Genomic DNA, 14,001 nt, shown 5'->3' with positions numbered 1-14,001 from the left:
AGGTCAGTTTGGAAAACCTTATGTAAGGAGGAGAAAAGTTTTGGTCTGTGACTTAGGGAAAAGCAATGTGCAATTTATGAGAATTTCCCATTTGTCCAATATCTCTTGTTCCATCCACATATGACAGAAAGTTCTTGGAATAAGACTAAGGGTTTGTCAATGGTTTACGAGGGGAAGTGGTATTTGACCCTTGCTAGGACAGGGCTTAGAGATTGGGTTGTTCTTTCCCATTCACATCAGGTTATGGAAGCAGATTATGGCTATGACACAGCTTTGATCAAGCATGTGATGACAAAGTCCTGGCCCCATGAATAGCCCTTTAGAGAAGGGCCTCTGCTTAACTGGAGTTATTACCTGATAGGGAAATAAAATTCATCGTTTTTCAACCCACTGTAGTTTTGGGTCTCTGCCAGAGCAACTTAACCTTCATTAAGGCTAGGGCTAAGTTTAAGGCTAAGGCTATAATTAATTATAAAATGCTTGACAACCATGCGACACCACACAGGAGAAGGAAATGGCAACCCACTCCAGAACTCTTGCCCACGGACAGAGGAGCCTGGTGGGCTACAGTCAGTGCGGTCGCAAAGAGCTGGACATGACTGAGCAACTAAACAGAAACCACACAGTGCAGGCTGGAAAAGTATATTTGTTTACATCATGGCAAAGCATCTGCTATAACTTTTACTTGAAAGCACATTTCGTTTTTCTAAGGGAAATGATTGGAAAGAACAGAATATGAGCATGCTTTGGGTTCTCTCGGAAACTTTTAGCAAGGATTTCAGCAAAGAGCTAAGGCAAGAATTAGCCAGTTTGGGGAATTTCCTTGGTGATGCCAGTAGTTAAGAATCCACCTTCCAATGCAGGGGACACAGGGTTGATCCCTGATCAGGGAACTAAGATCCCACATGCCACAGACAACTAAGTCTGAGTACCACAGCTACTGAGCCCTCAGACCACAATGAAAGATCCTGCATGCTGCAACTATCCTGCTCAAATAAATGCAGCCAAATAAATAAATATATTTTTTTAAAAAAAGAATTGGCCAGTTTGAAATTATAGAGGTTAAGGGAAATAGTCCTTATGTTTGGAGCCTTACGAGGTTAGAAGGGTTACCTACAATTGAACTCCTCAAAGTTTTTCTCAAAGACCCACTCATATTTTTCTGCAAACAAAGAGAGACAGGCCTGTGGCAAAATTTGGCTGGGGTGTGGCTTTCCTACCCAGCTGATTATTTCACATGGCCTCCAGGTAACCTTCATTAAGACAAAGAAGAGAAGCCAAGATTGATCTCAGAGGATAAGACATAAAGCATTTTCTAGAAATACAGCTGGAAAGGAATGTTGGGTGTGGGCATGGCATATGGAAAATATATTAAAAAAGTATACCCGGAAGCCTATAAAGATTTAGAAGGAATTGTACTGCCAAAGAAATGACAAGCCTTGCTTGTGAAAGCTTGCTATCATTCAACTCTAAACCAGTTCTGACATGGGACATAAATTCCAACACCCACTTTAGATTTGGCTCTGGTGGTAAAGGACAGGAAAGAACCTCCTATAATGCAAAACCGAGTCCATGGAAGACATGACAGTTATTTCCAGAGGGCAGGTTGGGCTGACGAGACAACTTCTTTTCCTGGATGGCAAACTTCTGTGATTTTGTGCTTGAGATTCGATCACTCCTATGCACTGTGACCTCTGTGTGTTTCCTATTCTTCCTTTTCTCATGTGGGGGTTTTACCATGGTTATCTTGTTTCTGCTCTATCTTTACATGTCGGGTTTGTGAATGAGTGGAGTAGGGAAATTGGGCAGGTGAACACAAATCTTTTCTTTTATACGTCCGAGACCTTAGCACTCATATTCAGTGCTTCCTCATAGTATCTGACTCTCCTAGGTACCCTTTACTTCCTGGAATTTTTCACTTCTGTTATGTGCTAGTGACAAAAATACTTGGCAGCCTCCTTGCTGGCCTTTCTCCTCAACTCTTCAATGAAAATGTTTCTCAAGAGTGAGTTCTTGATTCTCTTTTCATTCCACACTGTCCCTGGGGAATCATGGTCATCTCCCCTTCCTCAGATCTCAGTTTCATGAGGATGATCCCCAGACCTACTTCTTGGCTCTGATTTTTCTCCTGGGCCCCATCCTGCATTTTGGACTGTTCAGTATTATGGCATAAAGGTGTTTTTTTACCCAATCAAACACACATATTTATAGATTTGACAGATATACTTTAGGCATCTATTAAATACTGTGCTAGGCATTGGGAGTACAATGTCAAGTAAAATGGATAAGGTCCTTGTCTATTGAAGCTTATATTCTATTGAGTAGGGATGAACTGAGTGGTCTGGATTTGGAGCACATTCTGGGAAGAAAGTAGAGATAAATCTGAATATAGGCTCTGTAGTAGAAGGGAAAGATCAAGGGTGGTTCTGGCAGAAAGGAGAGGGTAATTTAAGTTCCAGACACATAGGAAGGACCATGCAGAACTTGCAAACCATGTCAGTTGCTTTTTATATTGAGATGTATTAAAAGCTGTTTGAGATGTTTTATACAGACTTGATCATGTTTTCACTGAAAGGATTGTTCTGGCTCTGGGGAATGGATCAGGTGTTTGAAGACAAACAGTGGTAGATTAAAAAATAAAGGCTACAAGGGATATTTAGTGGGTAAGATAGGTAGGTTTTGATAAGAAACTGAATATGTGGTACAGGGAGAAAAGGAGGTGTTATAGATAATTGCTAGGTTTCTGGACTTGGATAATTGAACAGATGGTGGTACATTCACATACATGTGAGTGGAAGAGGACCAGGCTGAAGAGGGAAAGATAGGTGCTAAATAGGCAGTTTGATACATGAGTTTATGCCTTACGGTAGAGATCTGGACTGGAGATGTGAATTTGTGATTTTATATGGTAATTAGATGGAAGATAGGGATGAAATTTCTGAGGAAAAGAGTATATTTTAAGAAAGAGAGAGGACTTCAAAATTTAATAGCTTAAGGGAGGAGACTGAGCCAGAAATATGGCTGAGAAGGGGAGACCAGACCAGCAGGTGTGAAATCAGGAGTTGAAAACAATGTTTTAAGAAACAGGGTGTTATGAGACTTCCCTGGTGTTCCAGTGGTTGAGAGTCTGTCTGCTGGTGTGGGGACACTGGTTCCATCCCTGGCCCGGGAAGATCCACACGCCAAGGGGCAACTAAGCCCGTGTGCCACAACTACTGGGCCTGAGCTCTAGAGCTGGGGAGCTGCTACTACTGAAACCCACATGTCCTAGAACCCGTGCTTCACAAGAAGAGAAGCCACCACAATGAGAAGCCTGTACACCCCAACTAGAGAGTAGCCCAAGTGCAGCAATGAAGACCCAGCACAGCCAAAAATCAATAAATAGAATAGAAAGAAACAGGATGTATGGACACTGGATGTTTTCCCCTCCCCCAATTCATATATTAAGGCCATAACCCCCAACGTTCTAGGCCTAGGAGGTGGGGACTTTTAGAGGTGATGAAGTCATGAGGGTGGAACCCTTGTGAATAAGATTAGTGTCCTTATAAGAGATACTCCAGGGAACTCTCTTGGCCTTCAAACCAGGAAGCAGGCTGACACCAGTCAATGGCTCCGTAGGTGTCTGGACCTTGTACTTCCAGACCCCAGAACTGTGAGAAATAGATGTTTGTGCTTTAATCCACCCCTTCTACAGGACTTTGTTGTAGCAGCCTGAATGAACTAAGAGAGATTGGTCAACATTTTCACTTGCAGCTCAACATTGTACCTGTAGGAGGTTCAGAATATCCACTGGATTTACTGGAGTGGAGGTCTCCTGTGACATTAATGAGAATCCTTCAAAAAGATTAATGGAGTGAAGTCAGATTAGAGATGCTGGGAAAGTGAGTGAGAGGATAAAAGGGAGATGGTTCATCTGTTTAGATTATTGAGGTCTAGGAAGAAGAAGAGGCAGGGGAGAGGCTAGAAGAGAGATGTGGGGTCTGGGGAGGTCTGCTTATTAGTTTTAATGAGAACTAGGTGGACCTGATTAAATATGAATGGGAAGGATTCATATCTGAATCCAAGATAATTCAAGAATTCATATCTGAATTCAAGATAAAGTAAGTTTGAATTCCCATCCTCCACTCTACACCCATTGGCGACTCAAATTACCTTAGAAAAGTGCTTTCCTGCTGTGATAGAAGGAGAACTACAGCTGTAGGTGATGTGGTATGTTTGGTGGAAGTAGACAGAGGGTTCTAATTTGATGCTTTTATTTTTATGGAAAGTAGGAAATAAGGCAATTTCCTGAGAGTGAGAAAAGCAGTTCTATGACTTTCTGTGTGTGAAGGGAGTGGGTGTCACTAGGCGGATTCAATGGACTCGAGAAATATAGAGTTTTCCAGTTTTCTACCACCTGTAACAAAGCACCTCTCAATGCAGGGGTTTAATAATTTGTGTTCATGGACTCCATGACTCAGGTATCTGTATAGAGCACATAGGGATAGTCTGTCTCTACTCCCTGATGTCTGGGCTTCCATCAGAAAGATGTGAAAACTGAGGGTAACCTGATGGCTGGGGGCTGTTATTATCTAGAAGATTCTTTCTTTGCACTTCTGGTAGTTGGTCCTGCCTCTTTGCTGAGATTGCAGCTGGCCTGCAAACTGGAAACACATGTGTGCCCACTCCATGGGTCTAGCCTTCCTCACAGTATGGTGACTGGGTTCTAACAGTGAATGTCCCAAGAGATTGGGAGTGGAAGCTGCCAGTTTCTAAGGCTTGGCCCCAGAAACATCCCTCCTCCTGAAACCGTGTATCTCTGACTGGGACTTGAACCCAAAGTTGAGGACTCAAACCCAGCCAAAACCCTGACTGGGGACCTGAATCCATGGTCTTTTAAGTGAGATCATGTTTGGTCTCAGGACTTTAACGAAGCTCAGGTTCTTCATGTCTCAATTCAGAAAAATGCAATGAGAGACAAAGTGATAGGTAAAAGGTCAATTTATTTAGAGAGAAACACACTCCACAGAGTGTGGGCCATCTTAATAGATGAGAGTGGCACTAGAGTATGGGGTTGTCAGTTTTTATTGGGGTGGGTGATTTTGTTGCAAAATGGTGTCTTGTCTAACTCAGAAATGAGTTGTCTGAGGAGACACATGTGCTGACAAAACAAGAGATTTTATTGTGAAGGGGTGCCAGGGAAGAGAGCACTAGGGTAGGGGAACCCAGGAGAACTGCTTTGCCACGTGGCTCACAGTCTTGGGTTTTATGGTGATGGGATTAGCTTCCAGGATGTCTCTGACCAATCACTGTGACTCAGAGTCTTTGCTGGTGGTGCACGCATTGCTCAGCCAAGATGGATGCCAATGAGAAGGATTCTGGGAAGTGGTCGGACACATGGTGTCTCCTTTTGACCTTTCCTGAACTCTTTCAGTTGGTGGTGGCTTATTAGTTTCATGATCCTTACCAGGACCTCCTGTTGTAAAACAACTCATGCAAATGGTTACTATGGTGTCTGGCCAGGGTGGGTGGTTTCAGTCAGTGTGTGTCCCCTAACAATTTCATAGCCTAATGAGTGGAAAAAATATTCCAGTGATTTTGGGGAAGAGGTGAGGATTTCCAGAAATTGGGTCACTGACCACTTTTTGAACTTTATGACCAGTCTTGTAACTGCCTGCCTGTGGGTGTGTCATTTCGCGTGCTGATGTGTGATAATGAGTATACACTGAGGCTCATGGTCTAATGCGAGTTGATTGTCTTCCATCTTGGACCTGTTTGGTTCTAGTCAGTTTATGCTGCGTCCTCATGGGATTAGTTTCCAGGTTGTCTCTGATCTGGTTTATGACAGTTTATGCTGCCATTCCTCCAAATGCTGTGTCCTTCCCCCTTCCCTCCTGTTTCACTCATTTTCTATCGGTCAGTGAGTTCATATTCAAGGAAGAGAAGCACAGATCTCATCCTTCCTTGGAACAAGTATCAGAGAATTGGGGTGGTGAGGGACTTAAAAATGCAAAAGGAAGGTTTGGAATAGGTATTTTTAGAAATTACAAGATTGTGTACAGTATACAAATGCAGACGGATTCTGAAGAACCTGGTTCTTCATAGCTATAATTTTTCCCAACATTCTGCTGAACTCCTTGGTGTTCCTTGAACTTATATGCCCTTCTAGGTGGCTGCTTTTGTGATATTGTTTATATGATGGCAAGTTGCATAAAGTCAGACTTACATGCTTATTCACAGAAATCATATTGAATACTTAGGCTGGCATACTTGCTTTTCTTCTTTTAACTCCATTCCTTTCTTTTTATTTTATCACATTTTAGTTTTTGTTGTATGGCATTGGCAATTGGTTGTAAGGGACAGAAGTACAAACAAATACAGAACATATAATTTCTCTTCATTCTAGAATTGCCTTCTCCCCACATGTCTGCTACAAAGCTTTCAAATCTCAGTTCAAATGTCATCACTTCTGTGAAGTTTTAACTGATTTCATTCCTTGTTGGTGCTTGCCAAGCACTTGGTTTGTGTTTTTAAGTACCTGGCCAGTTGTCTCCAAGTTTGTTTGTGCAGTATAATCTGCCACAAATCATTTTTAAAATGCAGATTTCAGGGGGACACTCCCAAACCGACTGAATCGCATCTTTTGGACATGCAGTGACCAACAATTATTTAAGCATTAATTGATTTATTGGCACTTGTATCTGTGTATTTAAACCCATTACACTCTTCAGCCCTTAAAGTCAGAGACTGGTTTTTTTTGATATCCTCTGTGGTGATGGGCATAGTGCTTGGCACATGGATGCTCTTTAGATGTTTTTGTAGTCTGTCTCTATTTTCTCTTAGAATTATTGTTATCTAGAGACTTCTTCTATACTATTCTTTTCCTCCTGGGTGTCCAGCAGGTGCCACCAAATGAGATATATATCTATATCTATCTATCTCTATATACCCCAAATGGTCTATTTGTACCTAGCCATTTGGGGTATGTATATATATATATTTGTACCTAGCCACCTGGGGCCTGATAATCACAAACAACAATAACAACAAATCATTGGGGTACGTAAAATTTGTAATTCAATTTAGTAAACCTATAATTTGGATTTTGCTTGTATTTAGGGGAACTCTTTTATATATGTCAAGAGTCAAAGAAGTTTCATATTTTGAAAATGTTAAAGGCAATATATTTTATGTCATCAAGGTAAGATTGGTGTCTATCATGGAGATAAATGAATTTTCCAGTGACTGTGTTGATGGGTGTTGTTTTGTTTTCTCTTAGTTTTATGATAGGGTTGTACTATCTGGAAGACAGCCTGAACATCGCGTTCCCTGAGATCTGCTCACCCTGCTTGGCAGGGTAATTGGAAACTGGCTCTACCAGCAAGTGTTACTGAACAAAAAGTCATGTGCCTGACACACAATGAAGCCAAACAAACCAAAATGCTAAATTTCAGGGCAGAGAAAGCAGGGCCAAACAGGGAGAATGGGTGGCTCATTCCCAAAAACCCTGATCTCCCCAATGGTCTGAAAGGAGAAGTTTTTATAGGCAAAATTTGAGGTGAAGGCTGCAAGGTGTGTGACTTTCTTCTGATTGGTGGGTAGTAAGGTAACAGGGTGGTGCTCCAGGAATCTGGTGCTCAGAATTTACATCCTCCACCTGGGTAGGGATCTTAGTCCCTGCAGAAGAACTCAAAGATATTGATATGTTTATTCCCTGAGGAGGGACCAGGAACCTGACCCAAGCCTACACTACTGTTTCATTTCTTGTCTGCTTCCTTGTTTCTTAGTTCAGTTCAGTTACTCAATCGTGTCTGACTCTGCGACCCCATGAAATGCAGCACCCCAGTCTTCCCTGTTCATCACCAACTCCCGGAGCTTGCTCAAACTCATGCCCATCACGTCAGTGATGCCATCCAACCGTCTCATCCTCTATTGTCCCCTTCTCCTCCCGCCTTCAATCTTTCCCAGCATCAGGGTCTTTTCAAATGAGTCAGTTCTTTGCACAAGGTGGCCAAAGGATTGGAGTTTCAGCTTCAGCATCAATCCTTCCAGGAGAAGGAAATGGCAACCTATTCCAGTATTCTTGCCTAGAGAATCCCATGGACAGAGGAGCCTGGTGGGCTGCTGTCCATAGGGTTGTACAGGGTGGGACAAGACTGAAGCAACTTAGCAGTAGCAGCAGCTGCATCAGTCCTTCCAATGAATATACAGGACTGATTTCGTTGCAGGAAAGGGGATCCCTTCCGGGGCCTGAAACTGGGCTCTTTGAGTAGAAAGGAATTTGTCCAAGGAGACACATGTGCTGACAAAGCAAGAGATTTTATTGGGAAATGGCACCCAGGTGGAGAGCAGAAGGGTAAGGGAATCCAAGAGAACAGCTGTCACAGTCTCGGGTTTTATGGTGATGGGATTAGTTTCCAGGTTGTCTTTAGCCAATCATTTTGACTCAGACTCCTTCCTGGTGGTGCACGTCTTGTTCAGCCAAGATGGATGTCAGAGAGAAGGATTCTGGGAGGTGGTCAGACATGTGGTGTCTCCTTTTGACCTTTCCCAAGCTCTTCAAGTTGGTGGAGGCTTATTAGTTCCGTGTTCCTTACCAGGACCTCCTGTTGTAAAACAACTCATGCAAATGGTTATTATGGTGCCTGGCCAGGGTGGGCAGTTTCAATCCGTGTGCTCCCCCTAACAATTTCCTTTAGGATGGACTGGTTGGATCTCCTTCCTTGTTTCTACATTCCTTGATTAGCAACTGTTGAAACCTGCCCTTTGAAACCCAGATAACATGGTGGCTCAGACAGGAAAGAATCTGCCTGCAATGCAGGAGACCTGGGTTTAATCCCTGGGTCGGGAAGATCCCTTGGAGAAGAGAATGACAACCCACTCTGGTTTGCCTGGAGAATTCCATGACAAGAAGCCTGGTGGGTTACAGTCCATGGGGCAGAAAAGAGACATGACTGGGTAACTAATACTTTCACTTCACTTTGGAACCCAGGGAAGGTGAAGAAGGCTGAACAGAGCCTATTTCCTACAAATAGAAACAGAGGACATGGAAAGGATTTGTACCTACAGGGTCCTGCTCGATTTCACAATGATTGACAATTTTTTTTTTTGTCAGTCTGACTGACAAATGGAATTGGACTTTTTTTTCAGCTGCAATCCTGGCTAATCACTAAACAGTTGGATAATGATCTCAATGCAGTGGTTAAAAACTGTTGACTCACTAGAGCAATGGCTGACAATCCTGCTAAGCCTGTGTGACACACGTGGGAAGCAGTTACTTTCCCCTGTATCCCTGTGTTACACACTGACAGTTGTAGCCACCATCCTTTCTTTTTTCCACCTTCAAGTCTTTGTTTGCGGCTCCTTTATAATGCCAGGCACTTGTGCTAAAAATAGCTGCTCCATTTTCTTGTGACTCCACCCAGGTTAGTCTGCCTGCTTCCCTTCCTCCCAGGAGGCCATATCCTCAGCAAGGATTTGTTAGCAAGCCTTTGTATTTCTTTCCCCCTCCAACTACAGACAGCCCACCCCGCCCTTCCTCCCTAAGGCTGCAGGCAGCTTTCCTAAATAGCACCTTAGAGTGGATGTAGTGGCAGCAACGGCGCCATGCCAGGGAGTGGGCACCAGAGGAAACATTCAAGTGGCAGAAGGTCCCTGCCAAGGGAAGCAGTCTCTTTTAATCTTTGTAAAATGTTGAGAGACCTTGTTAGACAGAGCAGGGGCAACACCATGCGAAAGGAAACCCAAACAATGGGGCAGGGGCGGGGGTGTCACCAGACAAAAAACAGGAAGGCACTGTGAGGAATCCATGGTCTTGATTCTCAGATGGACATTTTTTTTTTCATATTTCTGTGTTGCAGAAGTTGAAACATAGCTTATGCTTGCTGGGCAAGCTTCACATCATGGTAGTGCTTCTTTTCTTCCCTGCTACCCTTCCAGCCTCACTACACTCCCAAAACAAAAGCATTATTAAAGAGAAGGCATGCCTCTTGCAATGTTTGGTGTCCAGCTTTGAAGAAACAATAACTTCACCAAGGTAAATTCAACACTGTCCGGGGTTTACTTCTAGCCTTGTGAACCAAGAATCTTAATTTGTAGGCACACAAAATGGCATTTTCTAAGAAAAAAAAAAATCTACTATTTCTTTGGTTTAGAAAGGCCAAAGTATAAATTTAGATTGTCCGTTGAACAAACATAACAGACACACTGGAAGGGTGGAGGAGTGCTCATGTCAGACCAACCATGTTTCCCTCCTACAGCTGGGAGCCAGACATCCTAGTGTGCAAAGTCAAGTGGACCTTAGGAAACATCACTACAAACGAAGCAAGTGGAAGTGATGGAATTCCAGCTAAGCTAATTCAAATCCTAAAAGATGATGTTGTGAAAGTGCTGCATTCAACAAGCTAGCAAATTTGGAAAACTCAGCACTGGTCACAGGACTAGAAAATGTCAGTTTTTATTCCAGTCCTAAAGAAGGGCAGTGCCAAAGAATGTTCATACTACTGTACAATTGCGCTTATTTCATGCTAGCAAAGTAATGCTCAAAATTCCCCAAGCCACGCTTCAGCAGTACGTGAACTGAGATCTTCCAGATGTTCAAATTGGATTTAGAAAAGGCAGAGGAACCAGAGATCAAATTGCCGACATCCGCTGGATCATAGAAAAAGCAAGACAATTTCAGAAAAGCATCTACTTCTGCTTCACTGTCTACGCTAAAGCCTTTGACTGTGTGGATCACATTAACTGTGGTAAAGTCTTAAGAGAGGGTAATACCAGACCACCTTACCTGCTTCCTGTGAAGCCTGTATGCAGGTCAAGAAGCAACAGTTAGAACCGAACATAGAACAATGGACTGGTTCCAAATTGGGAAAGGAGTATGTCAAGGCTGTGTATTATCACCCTGCTTATTTAACTTATATGCTGAATACATCATGAGAAATGCCAGACTGGATGAAGGACAAGCTGGAATCCAGAATGCCAGGAGAAATATCAATAATCTCAGATATGCAGATGGTATCACCCTTATCGCAGAGAGTGAAGAGGAACTAGAGAGCCTCTTGATGAGGGTGAAAGAGGAAAGTGAAAAAGCTGGCTTAATACTCAACCTTCAGAAAACTAAGATCATGGCAACCGGTCCCATCATTTCATGGCAAATAGATGGGGAAACAGTGGAAACAATGGCAGAATTTATTTTTGGGGGCTCCAAAATCACTGTAGATGGTGACTGCAGCCATGAAATGAAAAGACACTTTCTCCTTGGAAGAAAAGCTATGACAAAACTAGACAGTGTGTTAAAAAGCAGAGACATTATTTTGCTGACAAAGGCCCATCTAGTCAAAGCTATGGTTTTTCCAGTGGTAATGTGTAGATGTAAGAGTTGAACCATAAAGAAGACAGCATTGAAGAATTGATGCTTTTTGAACTGTGGTGTTGGAGAAGACTCTTGAGAGTGCCTTGGACTGCAAGGAGATCAAACCAGTCAATCCTAAAGTAAATCAGTCCTGAATATTCATTGGAAGGACTGATGCTGAAGCTTCAATTCTTTGGTCACCTGATGTGAGGAGACAACTCATTAGAAAAGACCCTGATGCTAGGAAAGACTGAAGGCAGGAGGAGAAGGAGACGACAGGGGATGAGGTGGTTGGATGGCATCAGCGACTCAATGGACACGAGTTTGAGCAAGCTCCAGGAGTTGGTGATGGACAGGGAAGCCTGGCATGCTGCAGTGCATGGAGTTGCAAAGAGTCAAACATGACTGAGCAACCGAACAACAACAACAGCCGGGCTGGTACACGGATGCCTCCCTTTCATCAGAAGATGGCTGGATTGGTCTCTAGGTAGCCTGAAAAGTCCATCTCCACAGGACAGAGAGCCTTGCCAACAGTCCTGTAATACTCATCAGCCTCTAAAATTTTCCTCTCTGAATTCCGAGTGGCAGGCACCTCTGAAACAGGGGGCAAGAGGGCAGGGGACAGCATTTTAAGGAATGATAAAGTGGACAGGACGGGGCTTCCCAGGTGGTGCTGGTGGTAAAGAACCCACCTCTCAATGGAAAAGATACAAGAGACACAGGTTCAATCCCTGGGTCAGGAAGATCCCCTGGAGAAGGGAATGGCTACCCACTCCAGTAGTCTTGCCTGGAGAATCCCATGGACAGAGCAGACTTGTGGCTACAGCTGGTAGGTTCACAAAGAGTCAGAATGACTGAAGCTACTTAACACACATGCACACACATGGCGATAGGACATGATGAAAACTGGTTAGAACTAACTAGGTCCATGACGGCAGAATATTCCGCTTCCAGGGGATCTTAAGCCTCATCATATGCTCACTGTAATGCCATAAATTAAGTGACATACCTACCAACACCGTGATAGTTCCCAGATTGACCATCAAGACTGAGAGTTAGGCAGTGGCCCAGTTTCTGAAAATCCCCACCCCTTCCCCCAAATAGTTGGAATAATCCTCCCACTTATTGGCCTATGAAATTATCCAGCCCATAAAAATGAAACATGCCGTGTTTTAAGGCCTTTCTCCTGAGATGGTCCACACTCTGTCTGTGGTGTGTGTTTCTCTCTAAATAAATCCCCACTTCTTACCCATTACTTTGTCTCTCACTGAATTCTTTCTGAGATGAGACAACAACAACAACAAAAAATAAGAACAAAAGCTTGTAATACTCAACCTTGGTCTTTTTTGTTTTTTGAAATCACACTCTCTTAAAAAGCAATATAGGACTTATATTCATATATGATCTCCCCTCTCTCTATATATCCATACAGAACAATATTTTGCTTTAGCTATACTCAGTATTGAGGCTTCTCTGGTGGCTCAGATGGTAAAGAATCTGCCTGTAATGCAGGAGACCCAGATTTGATCCCTGGGTTGGGAAGATCCCCCGAAGGAGGGCATGACAACCTACTCCAGTATTCTTGCCTGGAGAATCCACAAACAGAGGAGTCTGGTGGGCTACAGTCCATGGGGTCACAAAGAGTCAGACACAACTGAGTGACTAACACACTTTGTACTCAAGTTTACAACCTTGAGAGATTCTCTGTTTCTTTATTGTTTTCATTATATTACACTGCTGATTTTCAACCTTGGCTTCAAATGATCTCTCCACCAAACCCCTCCAGTCCTTTTTTTCAGGTGAAGAGTTATTTTTGTACATTGTCATTTAGTTGCTCAGTTGTGTCTGACTCTTTGGTGACACTATAGACTGTAGCCACCAGGCTCCTCTGTCTATGGGATTCTCCAGGCAAGGATATGGAAATGGGTTGCCATTTCCTTCTCCAATTTTTGTATATTATATGACACTATATGGTATTGCTCTTTCTTGCCTGGTTTCTTTCATGCAATGTAATATTTGTAAGAACATCAGTGTTGTTGCTTGTGATTGTAGGTTGTCAAATTTTGCAAGTGTACAGGGTTTCATTATATGAATACTCACTATGTATCTGACTACTATTGGTGGACATTTGGGTAGTTTCCAGCTTCTGTCCCTTTTGAATGCTATGGATGTTCTAGTCCATGCCTTTTGGAGATCATATGTACAGATTTCTTTTAGGTATATACCTAGGAGTGAAACAGATTAATTGTAAGATTTGCCTATATTCTGGCCAAGTATATATAGAATATATTTTTAAATTAACACCAGACCACGTAACTCACCTTTTGAAACCCTCACTGGCTTGCTTTTATAGTTTTTTTTTTTTTTTAAGTGAAAACAAAAAACATGCTTTTCCAAACCTAGCATTAAAATCAATACTTAATTTTTAACACAGTCTTAAGTTCTAAATGCATACTTCTGAATATCTAAACTGTATGTTAAGCAGATGAATACATTCTACTGACATTTCAGATCTTTAAAAACCAACAATCTATTAATATAGCCATTACTCCAGGACACATTTGGATAGAGTTCTTAGAGATCTTAGATCATTTTTAAGCTCACTTGAAGAACACCAATCATTTTTGCATTTATTCATAAATGTGGATATAATTTATGATAAAATAAAAATG

This window comes from Bos javanicus, chromosome 17 (genome assembly GCF_032452875.1).
Source record: "Bos javanicus breed banteng chromosome 17, ARS-OSU_banteng_1.0, whole genome shotgun sequence".
NCBI lineage: Eukaryota > Metazoa > Chordata > Mammalia > Artiodactyla > Bovidae > Bos > Bos javanicus.
This window is presented reverse-complemented; position numbering follows the sequence as displayed.